The sequence below is a fragment of the Abramis brama genome (assembly GCF_963993115.1).
Source record: "Abramis brama genome assembly, chromosome: 18".
In the NCBI taxonomy this organism is placed as follows: Eukaryota; Metazoa; Chordata; class Actinopteri; order Cypriniformes; family Leuciscidae; genus Abramis; species Abramis brama.
Window position 1 is genome coordinate 67,073 of NC_139980.1, and position 17,989 is coordinate 85,061.

General features: G+C 39.1%; 1 protein-coding gene across 2 annotated transcripts in view; it reads left to right on the top strand.

Moving 5' to 3' along the window:
• Positions 1-2,957: 2,957 nt before the first annotated feature.
• The window catches only part of lrfn2b (leucine rich repeat and fibronectin type III domain containing 2b), a 110,325-nt gene continuing 95,293 nt past the window's right edge, over positions 2,958-17,989 (top strand). Inside the window, exon 1 of one of the 2 annotated variants that reach the window (XM_084091608.1) lies at positions 2,958-3,119. The gene's annotated coding sequence lies outside the window, so the exon portion shown is untranslated. The remainder of the gene's footprint in view (positions 3,120-17,989) is intronic. The other variant, XM_084091609.1, reaches the window with a different exon arrangement.

The window sequence follows — 17,989 nt, forward strand, 5'->3', positions numbered from 1 at the left end:
TTCCTTTTCTCTCTTTTTTAATCTTTTAAGATATACATTATACCATTACCGTCCTTATATCAAGCAAAATATCATCACATCGCCATCATTCCATCACTGCTAAATGTTTATATGATATTGAAAATATTAATAACCATAATGTCAATAATAATTATAATAATGAAAATACTCATAATATTACTAAAACCTTGTATAAATGTATAATAATAAATGAATACATAATTAATCAGGATGAGTGTGTCAGATTTGTAATAGTTGAATGAGGTCTGATCTGGAGTGTTGAGGTTCCGATATACAGTTGTAATGAGGTGTAAAATATTCTAGGGAGATGTAGTCTATGAGCAAATTTTTCCAATGCGTTATGTGAATAGTGTTTCGGGATTTCCAGTTCAAGAAGATAGTTTTCTTGGCGATGGCTAAGGCTACAAGGAGCAAACTTTTGTTTGTTATTTCCTGATTGAGAGTTAATAGATCACCTAGTAGACAGAGTAAGGGGGATAATGGGATGTGGGATAGGGATTCAGTGACGTCTTTCCAAAAGTGTTTAATGGGTGGGCAGTGCCATGTGGCATATCCCCTAACTCTAGTGTAACAGTTATGGGTAGGTCATCTACGAACATCTAATGTTATCATGGTGGCCTACAGTCAGGCCTATTATGGATTTTTATTTCCACTTCACTTCTATTAATTATTTGCTCTGTATTTACGAATGGGAAATACATCATGCTAAAATTTTCTGTCATATACATAGACTGTTAAAAAATATGCACATAGTTTCACTCCCGAATTTATTTATTTTTACAGTTAGACAATGAGCTGAGGTAACGTGACGGCTAACAGACAGCAGACAAACGGCTAATGATGACTAATGACCACAGCAGCGGGAATCCACCTGCCACTCAAAAGTGGACACACCCTTAATTATGCAGAAATTTTGGCTTAATATAATTTAAACGGATGAGATATTAAAACATTCACCCCCCTCACAGTCGTCATGAAGGGAAAAATTAGCTGTATAGACCAAAGCCACTTTTTGCTCCAAGCTGTAAACATGTGTTTTTCTGCTGTAAAGTTGGGCATTTGAACATGGGGGAGGTCAGGGGCGGATTGGCAATCGGGAATACCGGGAACAATCCCGAACGGCCGGTCCATTTCAGGCCGAACCGGCCGGTGGGCAAAACATTTTTTTCAAATGATTAGCTACCGTACCGGCCTGGCCGGCCGCTCAGCGGGAGCGGAACGCTGTGTGTCTGTGTGTGTGTTTCAGACCGGGCCAGACCAATACTTCCAATCTTGAGGGGGGATATGAGCGGCCCCTCCCAACTTGGACTGATCCTCGTTTTTCCTGACATCCGATTGGCTCAAAGGCGCGGGCGCCGATCAAAGGAGTTTACTTTTGGTTAGGTTTGGGTTTGTGTGAATACAACAGAGAGACAGACGGTAAGAATGGCGAAAAGAAGGAAAGAAGAGAAAGAAATGGGTGGGGCCGAAAAAATACGAATGGAAAAAGAAAAAATTACTGTCATTGGATTAATATTAGGCTATAACTATTATTATGTAGTAGCCTAGGTGTAATGTAAATAGACACTGTAACTAAAAGAGGTTTGAATTTTTCTTTGTTTAATTTGCACACTGAATATGGTTTGGAGCTTTTAATTTTGAACTTTCAAAGTGCACCAGATTGATGAATTTAACATTAAAATGCACAAAATTTTCTCACGGGGGGGCATGCCCCCGAACCCCCCTAGAAGGACCAAGGTACACCCATCACAGTTTTACCAAAAATCCTGTAAGAAACACTTGTATTGCTATGCCAATGCAGATTACAGCTTGTTTTAGTATTCAACACTGTGAAGTATAGTTGGACCGTATTAATAAATATCACATTTTTACTTATTTCATCTGTTAACTCTCACTCGTTCCTATACTCACTCATTACATGGCATTAGTGGTTTTAATGAATAGGAGTTGGTATGCATATAATTAAGGGCGTGCAAAGAAGGGTGGTGTTTATGATCATATAGTGGGCCGGTCTGGGCCAAAATGCCCGGGCCGATTTTTTGTCCCAGTCCAGCCCTGGGGGAGGTGCAGATTTGACTCACTTTTGGAGCCGGACTGGAGTGGCCAGTCGGTGAATTGCACTATAACTCATCCGTGTTGGTTTCAAGAGAGAGACCGGGAGGTTGCCGCTTGGTCAGGCCTACTGTGGCTCACATTAATGGCGTTAGGTTAGGCGTTAGGCACGAATAAGGTGACCAGCAACATATTTCTGCTGCTGATATTGTGCGTAGTTAACAGTGAGTGGTGGTTTCAGACATTATTTTATTAAAGTGCATTTGTCAATGCTGCACTCGTACTGACTCTTATTCTGCCTGACAGAATACTGAAGGCGGAGCAGTTTGACCAATCAGATGAAAGGGGCGTTTCAGCGCCGCCCACGTGTGCAAATGATAACTAAAAAACTAATAAACGAGCTGGTTTTCATTACTCTTTATTCCATTACAAACAGGAAATCAAATGACCAAAAGATACACGGACCCAAAACATCTAGCGTTAATTCGAACTCAAATAGTTTCATTAAAAGAAGGTATTAGGCTACTCCACCGTCTTTTCATTTTTCGGTATTCCTTTCCAAATAGAATATGAAATGATCAGATGATACATGGACCAAACCTAACATCTGATCTTAATATCTTTTCGTGAAATAATTCGAAACCCGAAATATTTTGTGTATGGATTAGTGATCCAGCATCAGCGGCTGTCTGGCTCAAATAATCGGGTATTCCTCTGTTAAAAACCAGAGCTGCAGCACGTTGTGTTGTGTCGCTGTTCTGTAGCCGATACATATTGAGTGTATGATCCAGTGTTTGATGATTTAAAGTCCGTTTATCAGATAAACAGCGACAGCAGCGCGCGCGGGCTCGTGCACACGTGTGTGATGCGGCGGCTCGTTCAGCAGCTGTGGACGCGCTCAGCGGGCGCGCGCTCGCTCACACACTCTGTGGTCGCAGCCTGTCGATATGGACCGAGTTTAAACACTGGGAATGTAATGACACCAGTCTCAGGAGGTGTTTAATCTTCATCGATGGACACTCGTGACTCGACGTCCCACACCAGAGGTAATGTCACTGTGTTTACACTGTGTGTTTCTGTGCGTTTCTGTGTTCGCGATGGACACTGAGATTCGCCATAAGCTGCTTAACACAGTAACTCCTCATTCATCCACATCCAACTGATGCTGGGTGGACCAACAATAACTCAGCACAGACGTGCTTTATTATATTCACTGGATTTCTCAGTCTCTTATGATGGGTTATTGATAATCATCATTCTGACTGCACGTGATTCACATTCAGTGCCATCAGACTGAGTTGTGGAAACTGTCTGATCATGATCTGATGGTCCACTGTGCCTATCATCAGCACCAGGCGGATTGCAAGCTAAGGAGTTGAGTGTTAAAAGATTTCAAGTTAAACTTCCCCTAATGTCTAAGATAATGTCAGGTTTCACGTCCTTTAGCTGGTTGCTAACTGCTCTCAGAATAGTATTTAAACGATCCGGCATTGTGACAATGTTGAAAGTAGAAGTGAACTTGAACTCAAACAATCTGTGTGTGCAGAATAATTAAGATAACAAGATAAATACATTTTGAAATAGTGGCAGATTGAAAATAGCATGTTCACTTCCCATGAGTATTTCATGCCAACATCCAATATTGCTTCAGTAAATGTTATATTGGAGACAGAAGTGAAAGAGTAATGGTTTGGTCCTCAGGTTCAGAAGGATCAGTGTTTGGTCATGTGATGTCCAGCTGTGCAATGCTTGTACTTTTATACGCAGAAATTGCTTCTTTTTTCTTTTTTTTCTTTTCTTTTGTTTCAATTTATCTTAAATCATAAAGTTAACCATTTAGTTTGTCAGCGCTCATTTCCAGTGGCCAGTGGTTTTGACGAATGATAATTGCATATTAAAAATTGCAATTTAAAATAATTAAACAAAAAGTTATAAAGAACAGCAGGTTTGTGCTTATTTATGGGGCTGCACAGTTTGGCCAAAATTGTTACTAAATTTAAATGAACTATAACTAATAATAGCTATCTCCTGTAAGTATAGATCATTTGATAGGTCTCCACTAGGGGGCTTCAGCGATCCTGCAGGGGGTCGCAGGATGACTTAAAATTTATTGAAATATATATAAATTTATTTAAATTCACAAATTCTTAAAAAAAGATAATTAATGAATGAAAACAAAGCACTCTTGTAAGTATTCTGTGTTTGTTTCGGAGCCCAGACCGTTTCTCCTCGCGCTGTGTGAAATACAGACTGAAACACACAGGATACGCTGCACAACTACGTCTCTCAGTGGGATAAAGACAGTGTCACTAATGAAGCTTGGATGGATGATGATTGGAATAAAGGTTAGACGATCACAGTGACATACAGGAGTCGTATATTAGGCATGTGCTAGCGCGTTATTACTGTGCTAGCGCGTTATTACTGTGCTAGCGTGTTATTACTGATGCGCAAACACTGTTTCTGTGCGCTGTCGGCTCACTGATCGCTATAACATCGTATTTCTGAACACGCTGTATTCGCTTAGTTGTCATAATGAATGTGTTTTATGGCGGATGTTTTAGAGAAGTTTGTGAGGATCAGTGAGGTGTTTATGAACACATGAACATCAGACGCTTTAAACATAACATAGACACGATTGCTTGTTCTGACAGAGGAACTGATGATACCAACCCGCCTTCAGATCATGGCAATTTCACACATCCACAATGTTTTTATTTTTTATTTTGTTATTTGTATTTTGGTGTTTAATGATTCAGACTGGATCCGTAGAGCATGAAGTCCTGTGGCGTCTCCCTGTGGTCTTGTTTGGTATTGCAGGTTGATTTGTTTGTTTGTTTGTTGCTACTTTATAGATTCTTTACAGGAAAGTGCATTGTCATGGCAGCTTCAGCACACAGAGATACAGCGCTACACTTTACAGAATTAGTCTCTTCTGACCATGTTCCGTTCTACAATATACAATTTAAACAAGAAATAATACATAACAAAAATCAGGGTTCGTACGGGTGCTTGAAATCCTTGAAAAAGCTTGAATTTTGATGTTGTGTTTTCATGGTTTGAAAAGTTCTTGAATTTTGGATAAAATGCTTGTAAATGCTTGAATTTGTAATTGTATTTTTTTCACAAGAAATATCTTTCTGGCGAAATAGTTCTTTATTAAATGGAGAAAAAATGTAGCCCTTCAGAATCAGATACAGATTGATTTGCGTAACGCTGGCCAGAGCAAAAGTAGGCGGAGTTTTCATTTTGATTTCCGCGGTTGTTTGGATGCACCGTTTTTATTGGCCACGCAGCGGCAACAGTTGAACTATTTTAAACTTTGACCGCGGCGTGCACGCAAGCTCGCTGAGCTCCACTTTGGTCTGAGTCGCGTGGCGCAAGCCATTGAAATATATCGGTTTCATTTCATAGCGCAGCGCAGTCCGCGTCCTATCTGAAAGGGCCATTAGTGACTGGGAGTACTTGGTGTGATAATGTAATGTAAGTATTGCATTTCCGTTATGTCACGTTAATTTGTGGAATATGCAGTGAACATTGCCAAAATTACAGAACTGTAACGTGCAAATTTACCCGATTTATTTTACACCTTCATCATGACTATAAGTTTGCGTGTGCATTCGCAGCCTTTTGTTTTGCGCAAATGTAAGTTGTAATACTGTTTATTTTCTGTATGCCTATCTATATCTGATTTATCTCGCATTGGATGCATTTGGTTAAGAATTAACTCTGTAGTAAAGCGTCAGCTTCAGCGCGCGCAGCTCAAACGGCAGTGCACGACTAATAATGACTATTGGGACTGTAATATTACATAACATTATAAAGAGAACAATATTGTAATAAAACATTGTGAATTATTTGGGTTTAGTTGCCGTGTCGCGTTGCTCCAGGAAGAGCGCGTCAAGTCAAGTCAAGTCACCTTTATTTATATAGCGCTTTTTACAATACAGATTGTTTCAAAGCAGCTTCACATTGATAAAATGAAAATAATACAACAAAGTTTGTTTCTAGAAGAAAATTGCATCATTGTCCACCCTAATTGGGCAGATCAAAAATATCGTTGAATATTAAATGTCCCCAACTAAGCAAGCCAAAGCCAAGGCAACAGTGGCAAGGAACCAAAACTCCATCAGGTGACAGAATGGAGAAAAAAACCTTGGGAGAACCCAGGCTCAGTCGGGGGCCAGTTCTCCTCTGGCCAACGAGCGAACAGTGTATGATTATGATCCAGGCAGCGTTACAGGGCAGAAGTCAGATTGGTCGTGTCGATGAGGCCGGCACTTCAGGGATGCGTCATGGTTGGGTCCACGTGCAGATCCACCATCTAATCTGGATACAGCCGGAGTCCACCCCACTTCAGAAACGGAGAGACTGGTTGACACTTCAGTACTGCGCTGTCGTCGCGTCCAGGTGCAGGTCCTTCTTCGGATCTGGATACGGCCTGGATCCGGCAGACTGCGGTAAACCTCGGTATAAGCAGAGAGACTAATATTAACGTAGACGCCATTCTTCTTATGATGTAACGAGTACATCAGGATTCATGGGAAGTGTTCCCGGTTCCGGCTGATCTAATCTATGCAGCCTAATATGGAATTATAGAAGTCTATAATGTGTTATGTGAATGCTAGGTCAAAGAGATGTGTTTTTAGTCTAGCTTTGAACTGACAGAGTGTGTCTGCTTCCCGGACATTGTTAGGAAGACTGTTCCAGAGTTTTGGTGCTAAATAGGAAAAGAATCTACCGCCAGCAGTCGATTTTGATATTCTAGGTATTATTAACTGGCCGGAATTTTGAGATCGCAATAGACGTGAAGGACCATAAAGCGTTAAGAGGTCGCTCAAGTACTGCGGAGCTAAACCATTTAGTGCTTTGTAAGTAATCAGCAATATTTTAAAATTTATACGATGTTTAATAGGCAGCCAGTGCAGTGTTGACAGAACCGGGCTAATATGGTCATACTTCCTGGTTCTGGTAAGAACTCGAGCTGCTGCATTTTGGACCAGCTGTAATTTGTTTATTAAGCGTGCAGGGCAACCACCCAGTAGAGCATTACAGTAATCTAGCCTTAAGGTCATGAATGCATGAACTAATTGTTCCGCATTTGTCAATGAGAGCATATGGCGTAATTTAGATATATTTTTAAGATGGAAAAATGCGGTTTTACAGATACTAGACACGTGACTTTCAAAAGAAAGATTGGTATCAAAGAGCACACCCAGGTTCCTAACCGACGACGAAGACTTAACAGAGCAGCCATCAAGTGTTAGACAGTATTCTAGGTTATTACGTGAGGAAGTTTTTTGTCCAATAATTAGAATCTCTGTTTTTTCAGAATTTAGTAGTAGGAAATTATTAGTCATCCAATTTTTTATATCAGCTATGCATTCCGTTAATTGTGTGAATTGGTAAGTTTCGTCTGGGCGTGAAGAAAAATAGAGCTGAGTATCATCCGCATAACAGTGAAAATTGATTCCATGCTTCCTAATGATATCTCCTAATGGTAGCATTTACAGAGTGAACAGCGGCGGTCCTAGTACTGAGCCTTGTGGTACGCCATACTGAACTTGTGATCGATGAGACATCTCTTCATTTACTGCTACAAACTGATAACGGTCAGATAAGTATGATTTAAACCATGCTAGTGCAATTCCAATAATCCCAACATAGTTTTCGAGTCTATTTAAAAGAATGTTGTGGTCAATGGTGTCAAACGCAGCACTAAGATCGAGTAACACTAATAGAGAGATACAACCACGACCGGATGATAAGAGCAAATCATTTGTGACTCTAATGAGAGCAGTCTCAGTACTATGGTATGGTCTAAATCCTGACTGGAAATCCTCGCAGATACCATTTCTTTCTAGAAAGGAACACAGTTGTGAAGATACTGCCTTTTCTAGTATCTTTGACAGAAAGGGTAGATTCGAGATCGGCCTGTAATTGACTAATTCTGTAGGATCAAGTTGCGTTTTTTTAACAAGCGGTTTAATCATAGCCAGCTTAAAGGTTTTCGGTACATATCCTAATGATAAAGATGAATTAATGATATTAAGAAGAGGATCTATGACCTCTGGAAGCATCTCTTTCAGTAGCTTAGTCGGTATAGGGTCTAACATACATGTTGATTTAGATGATTTAACGAGTTTAGTAAATTCTTCCTCTCCTATAGCAACGTCCACAACATGAGTAGTTCTGAATGAATGGCACGTAACTTAGTTCAAGTTCACTTGTGCATGAATTTGCGTCATTTTGTGCAGATATAATTTGTAATATATTGTTTATTTTTAATATATCTGATTAATCTAATATAGGATGCGTTTCTTTTAGATAAATAATGTGCTAGCAAAGTGCTCCAGTTTAACGGTAGCAGATTCATTCAGCGCGTGCAGTTGTTCCAGGAAGAGCGCGTCCACAACTGTCACGCATTCTAAGCGCATACGAGGCGTTGGTGACAGGTTGTATTAGTAGTTAGTTATATTTGATTATTAAATAATTAATTTAATTAGCAATCATTAGCATTTTACAATCCTACTAGCCCTTTATTTATATTTATAACCATTCTCATTGATTTGGTGAGGAACAAAGCGTTTTGAGCAGCATTTGCAGATCCTGTCATGCTGTTGGCCATAGCCACTGCAGTAGACGCATATCGCAGTATTACGGCTAACGATTAATCGATTAATTGATCGTTAATTTAAATGACGATCGATCATGGGAATTTGTGAAAATTGACATCCCTAATTCAGATTTATCAGCCTATAAATCACATTATCTGGTAAGCACTAGATCTTATTAAAGGTGCTCTAAGTGATGTAAGGGTGACGTCACTTCTTGTTGATGTTCAAAGTATTGTCAAATAAAACGGAGGCTAGCTAGACCCTCCCTCCTCCTCATCCGCGCACTACCCCCCAAACCCCACCCCCAAATCATTCTTGTCAGTTATTGGCTGGAACAGTTTGTTATGTTTCGTGGTGCGGGTGAGCCCAGTTTGTTTTTGTTGCTGTTTGTGGAGCCTGTGGTGTCTAGAGAGACCGCGTTTTTTACAGTGTGTTCAGGGGACAGGCAGCTAGCGGATGGTGAGGAGATGTTTGCTGTATGTGACAAAAAATATTTTGGCCTAAAAAACGCGTGACATCACTTAGAGCACCTTTAATATAATGAAAAGTATATCATTCATATGGCTATATACTTAGTGATACATTTTGAAGAATAAAACTTGTGATTGCCTTAAATATTAGGGCTACACAATATATCGAAATATTGCAAATGTATATATTACAATATGCATAATTGCATATCGCAACGGCTTGCAATAACTGGGGTCATGAACAAAAGACAAAGAAAATCACTCACTGCTTTTGGCTGAATAGGCTAACTTTTGTAGCTTTAATAATAATCAGTATATTTATTCATACAGTGAAAACTAAGCAGTGTTTTTTTTTTACATTTGATTAATCCGTTTCTGTTGTTAAATAAACCTAATGTAGGATAACCTGAACCCCAGTGATGTTAAAATAACACTTCTTATGTTCACTGTCTTGAAGTTGTGGGGATATTTTCTTATCACAAAAAGAATGTGAAACATGTATGTGTAGGTTATATAATTTTAAAGATATTTTAAAGATAATTTAAGTTAATTTGACACACTTTAAGCATTATTGTATCTCATATTGAATATCGCATTATTTAATGAGTTATCGCATATCTCATTTTTCTTCAATAACGTGCAGCCCTCTGCTATTATGAAACGTTTGGCTGTTTATCTCTTTTGATGTGATAAAAACACTAAATAATAATTTTAACTATGTATTGGTATGTAATTTACGGTAGTGTAAGGTGCTGGAAAAAGCTTTAAAATGGACCTGGAAAGGGCTTGAAAAGCTCTTGAATTTGACCTTGGAAAAAGTGTACGAACCCTGAAAAATAAATAGTCTAAGTCTAATCAATATACAATGCGAGTACCAGTTGTCGTTGATGAAATTTAATATTGAATATTTAGTAGCTGATGAATATTGTCACGGCCAGCTCGTTCCCCACTGTGACTTAAAGAGTTAGTGAAAGTGAAAGTGACACGTGACGGCCAAGTATGGTAACCCATACTTGGAATTTGACCTCTGCATTTAACCCATCCAAGTTAATGCACACACATTAGGAGCAGAGTAGTGAGTAGTTAACACACACACACTGCAAACGTGGATACACACACCCAGAGCAGCGGGCAGCCTTTGTGTGGCGCCCGGGGAGCGATTAGGGGTTAGGTGCCTTGCTCAAGGGCACCTCGGTCATTTCCCACCGGTTCTGGAATCGAACCAGCAACCTTTGGGTTACCAACTCCCTAACCACTAGGCCATGACTGCCCCCAGAGAGGGTAAAGAGGTTTACACCATCGTTTCATTGCAAGGTCATTTATTTGGAACAAAAATGATCTGTTACAGAAATATAACACAAGGTCTAGGGATGTAAATAAACAAGAGAAAATAATATTCCCATGGATTAATAAACGCTGGTAAGTAATAGACAAAATAAAATAGAACAAATGGGAGAAAACGACTTCTCTGGAGAACTTTGTTCCATCAGAGGAAGTAACGTTGGATAAATCATCCACACATTTATACTCTAGCCATCAATCATCAGGGGTGTCCAGGTGTGCTTGGGTAAATGAGGGCATCATCCACATGTTGGACTCCAGAGGATCCATATAGTTCGACATGCCAGCCTTGATGTAAGAGAGGACCTGTCTCTCGAACCTCTTCATAATATGTGAGGTGAGCGCTACAGGTCTATAAGCGTTAGGGTCAGAGGGCTGTCTCTTCTCGGGAATAGGAATTAAAGGAGATGCTTTCCACAGCCTAGAGACCTTCTGTAACAGGCTCAGATGAACACCTGAAGCCCTGAAGGCATTTCTAGAGTTGTTTTCGAGTGACACACACAAAACTAAAGACTCATAACTTCAAAACTATAGCAAGGAGAGTCAAAAGGTAGGTATAGTTCGAAAATATAAATGACATTACAATTGGACATTCTCCTGCCGAGAAACTTCTGATAAAAGACAAAAACTATATAAAATTTTTATTATGATTTTGCATATCTTTCTTATTTGTCATAGAATAATTCAGGAAGGAAATAAGGTAGGAGGAAAATTATTTTTTGAACATGTTAGCTGCATGTGGATAAAGTGTTGTGGTGATTGGATAAAGGAATCAGCAGTTACAGCATTTGGAGCCGAGATAGAGAGTGATGAGATGAGTGTGTGCTTGGAGCATGCAAAGGTCCCCTCTGGGGCTCTGTACATTTTGGGCTCATTTTAATTGTAATAATATGCTGTAAAAAATGAAGTGCCATTTTCAACGATCTGTGAATGTTTCATGAGCTGTATGATGTTTTTGACACATTGCCGTACATGCTACAAAAAAGTATATTATAGATCAGGGGTGGCGAACCTGCGGCTCTTTGAATGCTTTTTTGCGGCTCGGTTCAGTCATGTTGTGTAGGCTATACAAACTTTTTTAGAATTTCTAAATTTTATTTAAAAATAAATAGGAATGAATTTAAATGTATTTTCTGAATGTAATTTTACTTTTTAAAATAATATATTATTCATATTATTATTTTTAACAGAACCTCAACTCTCTCGCAATTTAACGTTGTCAGGATAAATCACGTTAACCCGCCGCTGTCAGGTTAATGTGAAGTACGTTAGTAGGAATTGCCATGGCAGAATCAAAGAAGCATACAGCTAAGCGCAAATATGAAGATGAGCACAGAACATTTTTATCTGAATGGGAGAATTTATATTGTTTTGTTGAACGAAACCACCATTCTGCTTGATATGCCAGATGTCGTTGTCGCATTTTAAGGCTTCAAATCTAGAGCGCCATTTCACATCACTCCATTCTACGGTGGCCCGGGAATTTCCCAAAGGCAGTGAACTTCGCAAGCACAAGGTAAACACTTTGAAACGTCAGTCAGAGAAGCAAAGTTAGCTTTTTCGGAAATTTACCAAGCATTCAGAGACAGTGACATTACAGCATATCAACTGGCATGGAACATTGCTCGTGCAAAAAAAACATATCGTGAAGGGGAGTTTCTTAAAAAGTGCCTTAGTGATGTTGTTGCTATTCTTTGTCCCGAAAATGAAAATTTGAAACGTTCAGTAAAGGACCTTCAGCTGTCACGGCACACAGTTGAAGAGAGAATATCGGACATTAACGACTCAGTTGAAACACATTTATATTCAGATCTTCAGAAGTGCCGGTATTTCAGCATTGCTTTGGTCATGAGTCTTGCGATGTTCAAGATAAGCCACAGCTGGCGATATTTGTACGATTTGTGTCAGAAGACTGCACAATTAAGGAAGAGCTGCTTGACATTGTGCCACTGAAAGACAGAACCCGTGGCATCGACCTGAAAGAGACACTGATGGCTGTTGTTGAGAAAGCAGATCTGCAGTTATCAAAGCTAACAGCAATAGCCACTGACGGAGCACCAGCCATGTTGGGATCTGGGAAAGGCCTTGTAGGGCTGTGTAAAGCTGATGACCGTTTTCCTGAATTTAGGACATTTCACTGTATTATCCACCAAGAGCACTTGGTGTCTAAAAAGCTGAACTTTTTCACATCATGAACCCTGTGCTGGAAATTGTCAATTTTATAAGCACACATGCTCTCAATCACAGGCAGTTGCTGAGCTTGATGAAGATCTTCCATCTGATCTGCTTCTTCACTGTGCTGTAAGATGGCTTTCAAGAGGTAATGTGCTTTCTCGTTTTTTTGAGCTTTTAAATCCAGTGAAGCTGTTTCTCACAGAGAAACATAAGGACTATCCTGAGCTATGTGATCCCCAGTGGCTTTCGGACTTGGCTTTTTTGGTCGACATGCTGCATTATCTGAATGGCCTCAATGTGGATCTGCAAGGGAATAAAGATGGTGTCTGACCTGGTGCAGAGTATTTTCACATTTGTCAACAAACTCAAGCTGTTCAAGACTCATGTACAAAAGAGGCAGTTAACACATTTTCCATCCTTGTTGAAGGCAAGTGGACATGCAGCAGAGGTTGTAAACGGGAGTACGGCACGGTATGCAACACTGCTTGAAAGTCTCGAACAGAGTTTTGAGGACAGATTCTCCGGCCTACGCCAAAAAAGACCACAAATTTAATTTCTTATCAACCCATTCACTGCTGAATCAGACTGTTTAAAAGCCCCTTTAGTGGAAGATGAAGCAGCATCTCAGCTTGAAATGATTGAACTTTCTGAGGATGACAGACTTAAAAGTGTTCTGAGGGAAGGAACCGTAAAGTTTTGGAAGATTGTGCCGAATGAGAGATATCCCAATGTCAAACAGGCTGCAGTCAAACTATTGTGAATGTTAGGGTCAACTTACATTGTGCGAATCACTTTTTTCAACACTGAAACAAGTGAAATCAAAGCATCGCTCTTTCCTGACTGACACGCATGTGAAAGAATTACTACGAGTAGCCACAACTGAATACAAGCCAGACTTAACAAAGATTGTGGAAACCAAGGAGTGCCAGGTGTCCCACTGAGTCATGTAACCTTTTAGGTAGGCTGATACTATGACAAACATTGACAAACATTATAAAATCCATGAAAACTATTGTGTGATATGTAATTAGTCATTGTAATAAGTAATACATTTTAATGTTATTGTTAGACACATCTGTTGTGTGGCTCTTTGCAGTGATGAGGGATTTTTTTTGGCTCATCATGCTGAACAGGTTCGCCACCCCTGTTATAGATTATGAAAATAATATTCTATTTATCAGCAATAACTCAGCTTAATACTTAGGAGTTTTTCAAATTGGCTACATTTACTGTAAAGTTCAGACTCTACGCTTTCAAATTACACCAATTTTGTGTTTAGGCAATATTCTTGAAAAATATGATAATGAATATTTTGGCAGCTAGGTGGCGCCCGCGGGCGGTACACTCCGGTTTAGAGCGACTAGTCAGCTCTCCTTCAGAGTTGATCGAAGTGGTTAGATGCTTTAAAAAGCTCAGATTCTAAGCTTCAAGATGACACATATTTTGTGTTATTCCACATGTGAAAACGAGCACAGACGGTTCCAGGAATATGGGAAAATGCATTGCACCCGGAAAGATGAGAGACTTGTTTTCACGAATATCTCGTGATCAAAGCAATGGATTATGTTGTGTTTGGGCTCTTTGTAATCGTGAGAATCTGTCATGGATTTGTCACAATCCATGCATGTTTCATGGATATATGAGCTGAAATGTCACAGCAAAACAAAAGCATCACTGCTACTGCTACTTCATGGTGCGCCTGTGCAACTTCATGTGTTAGAAGTCTATGAGGAATATCTTTAGATCTGAGTGATGGATTATGCTGAGTTTGGGCTCTTTTTAATCGTGAGAGTCTGCTGAAAATAATGTTGTGCAATTTTCAACGATCTGTGCATGCTTCATGAAGTAATAATCAAAAACTAAACTCGAGTGCTTCATACTTGGCTAGGTGCGTCTGTGGTATTCTTTTTGTGTTAGAAGGCCATGAGGAATATATTTAGATCTGATTGATGATTGATCTGAATGATCAGATTGATCTGAATGATCGTTGTGACGGAAGCGAATCAATCAAAACTAACTTTAGCTGGAAAATAACTTTAAGAACCGTTATAAAGCCAAAACAATCTCTGTTACCTTAAATTATATGCTTATCTCTGTAAAGCTGCTTTGAAACAATCTACATTGTTAAAAGCGCTATATAAATGAAGATGACTTGACTTGACTTGACTTGATGGGATATATTGAGTTTGGGCTCTTTTTAATCGTGAGCTCCTGCTGTAAATAACGATATGACATTTTTTATGATCGATGTATGTTTCATGAAGATACGAGTGAAAAGGCCAAGTCTAAGCTACCTTGCTTGGCTACATGCGTCTGTGGATTTTTTTGTGTGTTAGTAAAATGCCTGAAACAATTATGCTTGTTGTATTCTACTCATTGAGACCTTTCAAATGACATATGACACATGACTATCTGAGCTGTATGATGTATTTGACATATTGCAGAATGTAGTACAAAAAAGTATTTAATAAATTATGAAAATATTATTTTTTTCTATTTATCAGCAATAACTCAGCACTACTGATGAGTTTATCAAACTGGCTACATTCACTGTAAAGTTCAGACTCTTTGGGGCTGTTTACACCTGGCCACTTCATGCGTTCTCTCAGATCGGATAGCTGTCTGATTTATCACAACAATTTCATTTACACCTGCTCACATAAATGTGTTTTTGCAAAACGGACATAAATCCGATCTTCAATTCCCGTGCTATATGCAGATTTAATGGAGGGCACGTCACCGAAAGCAACAGATATGAGCTGCATTTTATTGATCATCAGTTAAAATTTCTAAATTAAAGACCTAAATAAGAGAGAGCGGCAACAGCCCTGGCAAGATCATTCTAATGATGATGATTGTGTGTTAAGCGTCTGAGACTGACTTTCACTTTGATTTGCGATTGTTTGCACGTTGGCTTGATGAATAGAAGCTGCTCATCTGCGGCGATGCGTGTTCCAGTAGCGTCGTCATATCTGGCTATTCATTACATATAGCCTATAACACGATCTTTTCACGATCGGATAGCTTTCCGATCACAGAAAACGCATGAAGTGGCCAAAGGGGGTAAACAGGTGAAAATACCACACAACTGTGTAGAGCAGGGCATCAGCAGGCTGGCTTGAGCTTATTTAAGTTACTTTATATCTGAGCAGAGTAAGCACTTTTAAGTTGGAATTAATGTCTGAAAAGTATGTTTGCAAAAAAAACGGAATGTTTAAATCTATCTTTGATATATTTTGTTTAAAAAGTAATAAAACTAGAATTAGGGTTGGGAATCATAAGAAGTTTTCCGGTTCCAGTTTTGTTTCCGCCTAACGATTCCACTTCCGACTCCATTAAAATGATTAAACAACTGATAAAAAATAATAGTAAGGAAAAATTCACGATACTCAGCTCAAACAATCCTTTTAGTGTTTATTTATACTTGTCAAATGATAAATGAACATATTATTTAGCAATTTTTGCAAAAATAGTAAAAGCTGCAGTCCGTAGTTTTTCCTTTGTGTCGCCTGCGCCATCTCTGTTCGGAATCTGCAATTGCAGTTATTCGCGGAATGATCAACTGTACGTGGGTTGTGCCTCGGCACGGCACAGCGCGGATGAATGTAATGTTCTGAGGAGAACGTGCGGCTGTCAGTCGGTGTGGATACTGGCATTCACAGATTCTACTTTTTGGAAGTATGACCAACATAAGAATTTTCACTGGGAAATGTCGTCTGAACAAGTAAGTCCACTTTTGTTCTGACCAACTAAGGGGAAAAAAGCATTGCAGTAAATCGTGCTGTTTAAGTCTAACGATCGCTTGTCAAACTGTGCAAATTATACTTTGTTCTCAAATTGTTAATGTTAAAGGAGTGGTATAATGCCCCTTTCACAGGATGTAAAATAAGGGTGTATTCACACCTGCCTTGTTTGGTTCGATTGAATCGAACTCTAGTTCGTTTCCCCCCTTGGTGCGGATCTTTTGGGCAGGTGTGAATACAGCAATCGCACTCGGGTGCGGACCAAACAACCGAACCGAGACCCAGCTGAAGAGGTGGTCTCGGTATGGTTCCAAACGAACTCTGGTACGGTTCATTTATGGTGTGAACATGAACCGACCCAACTGCAGAAAACTGCGTCTTTTTATTTGACTGCTCTTATGAGGATACTTAACAAAATGGACATTTTGGCATAATGGTGTGTCTTATTGTTTGTTCAAGCACGAAAGAGAATTCTGGCGCACTGTCTGTGCACACGATACTGTTGCGCGTCTTTCTGCGCGTTGTGTGTGCATCAGGACATTCACAGACAGAGCGTTCTCTTTCGTCTTACCGCGCTTAAATGGTTTAAAAGCATGTTCTCTCCGCCGTACGGTCTTGCAGCACATCGTCGTCTTCTCAAAATCCTAATTACAACATCGTATAGATTACATTGTGTCATATGATGCTCATTAGTTTCTTCATATTGCGTTTGTAGAGAATAACACCAAATCAGTAAAAGAACAAATATTTCATTACGAAATATCTCAATGCTGAGCCTGTTTTTGCATTTCCTGCTTTTCCCTGCTTGAGAATTCCTGTCCAATGAACGGACGACCTTAGCACACGTGTGGTTTTGTTTACAAATTTTGGTTCACTTGCAAAAAGAGCAGTGTGAAAGCGAACCGTACCAAACAAAAAAAATCAACATTGTATTTGGTCCGGACCAAAGCAAGTGAACTATCGGACTTTCCTGGTGTGAATACACCCTAAGTCTTGTATGTCCCCGGAGTGTGTGTGTGGAGCTCAAAATACCCCACAGATATTTTAGGGTCAGTGACGTGACAGGTCTTTTTTTTTTGTCCAAAGGCCTTAATAATAATAAAAAACAAAGATTTGACATTCAAAGTATGTAAGGTAGTACAACTTGATCTCTTTTATTGAATCCAAAAGGTTTTAATTATATTTTACTACATATAAAGGTATTTTAAAGATTTTGAAGTGTCAAAAAGTCATTTGGTTTAACCGTCCAAAGGCCAATACAGATATTTCATTTTTTATTAAAATATGTTAAAATGTAATAAATGTATATTTTTTTATTCTAAATGTATATTATTTTATTATATTCTTATTTTATAACATTATATATCAACATATTGCAAAATGGTATTAAAATTATGTGTAGAAGTCGTTGCTTTGTTATGAGAAAGAATGTCCGAATTATGAGAACATTGAGATATTTCATGTTAAAAGAGTGGTTGGTTTTTATGTCTGTCTGAAGATGCTTTGGATTTTCATTGATAATGATTTGTGCTGTGTTCGAATCTAAAGACTGTTATTAGGCCTTTATCAT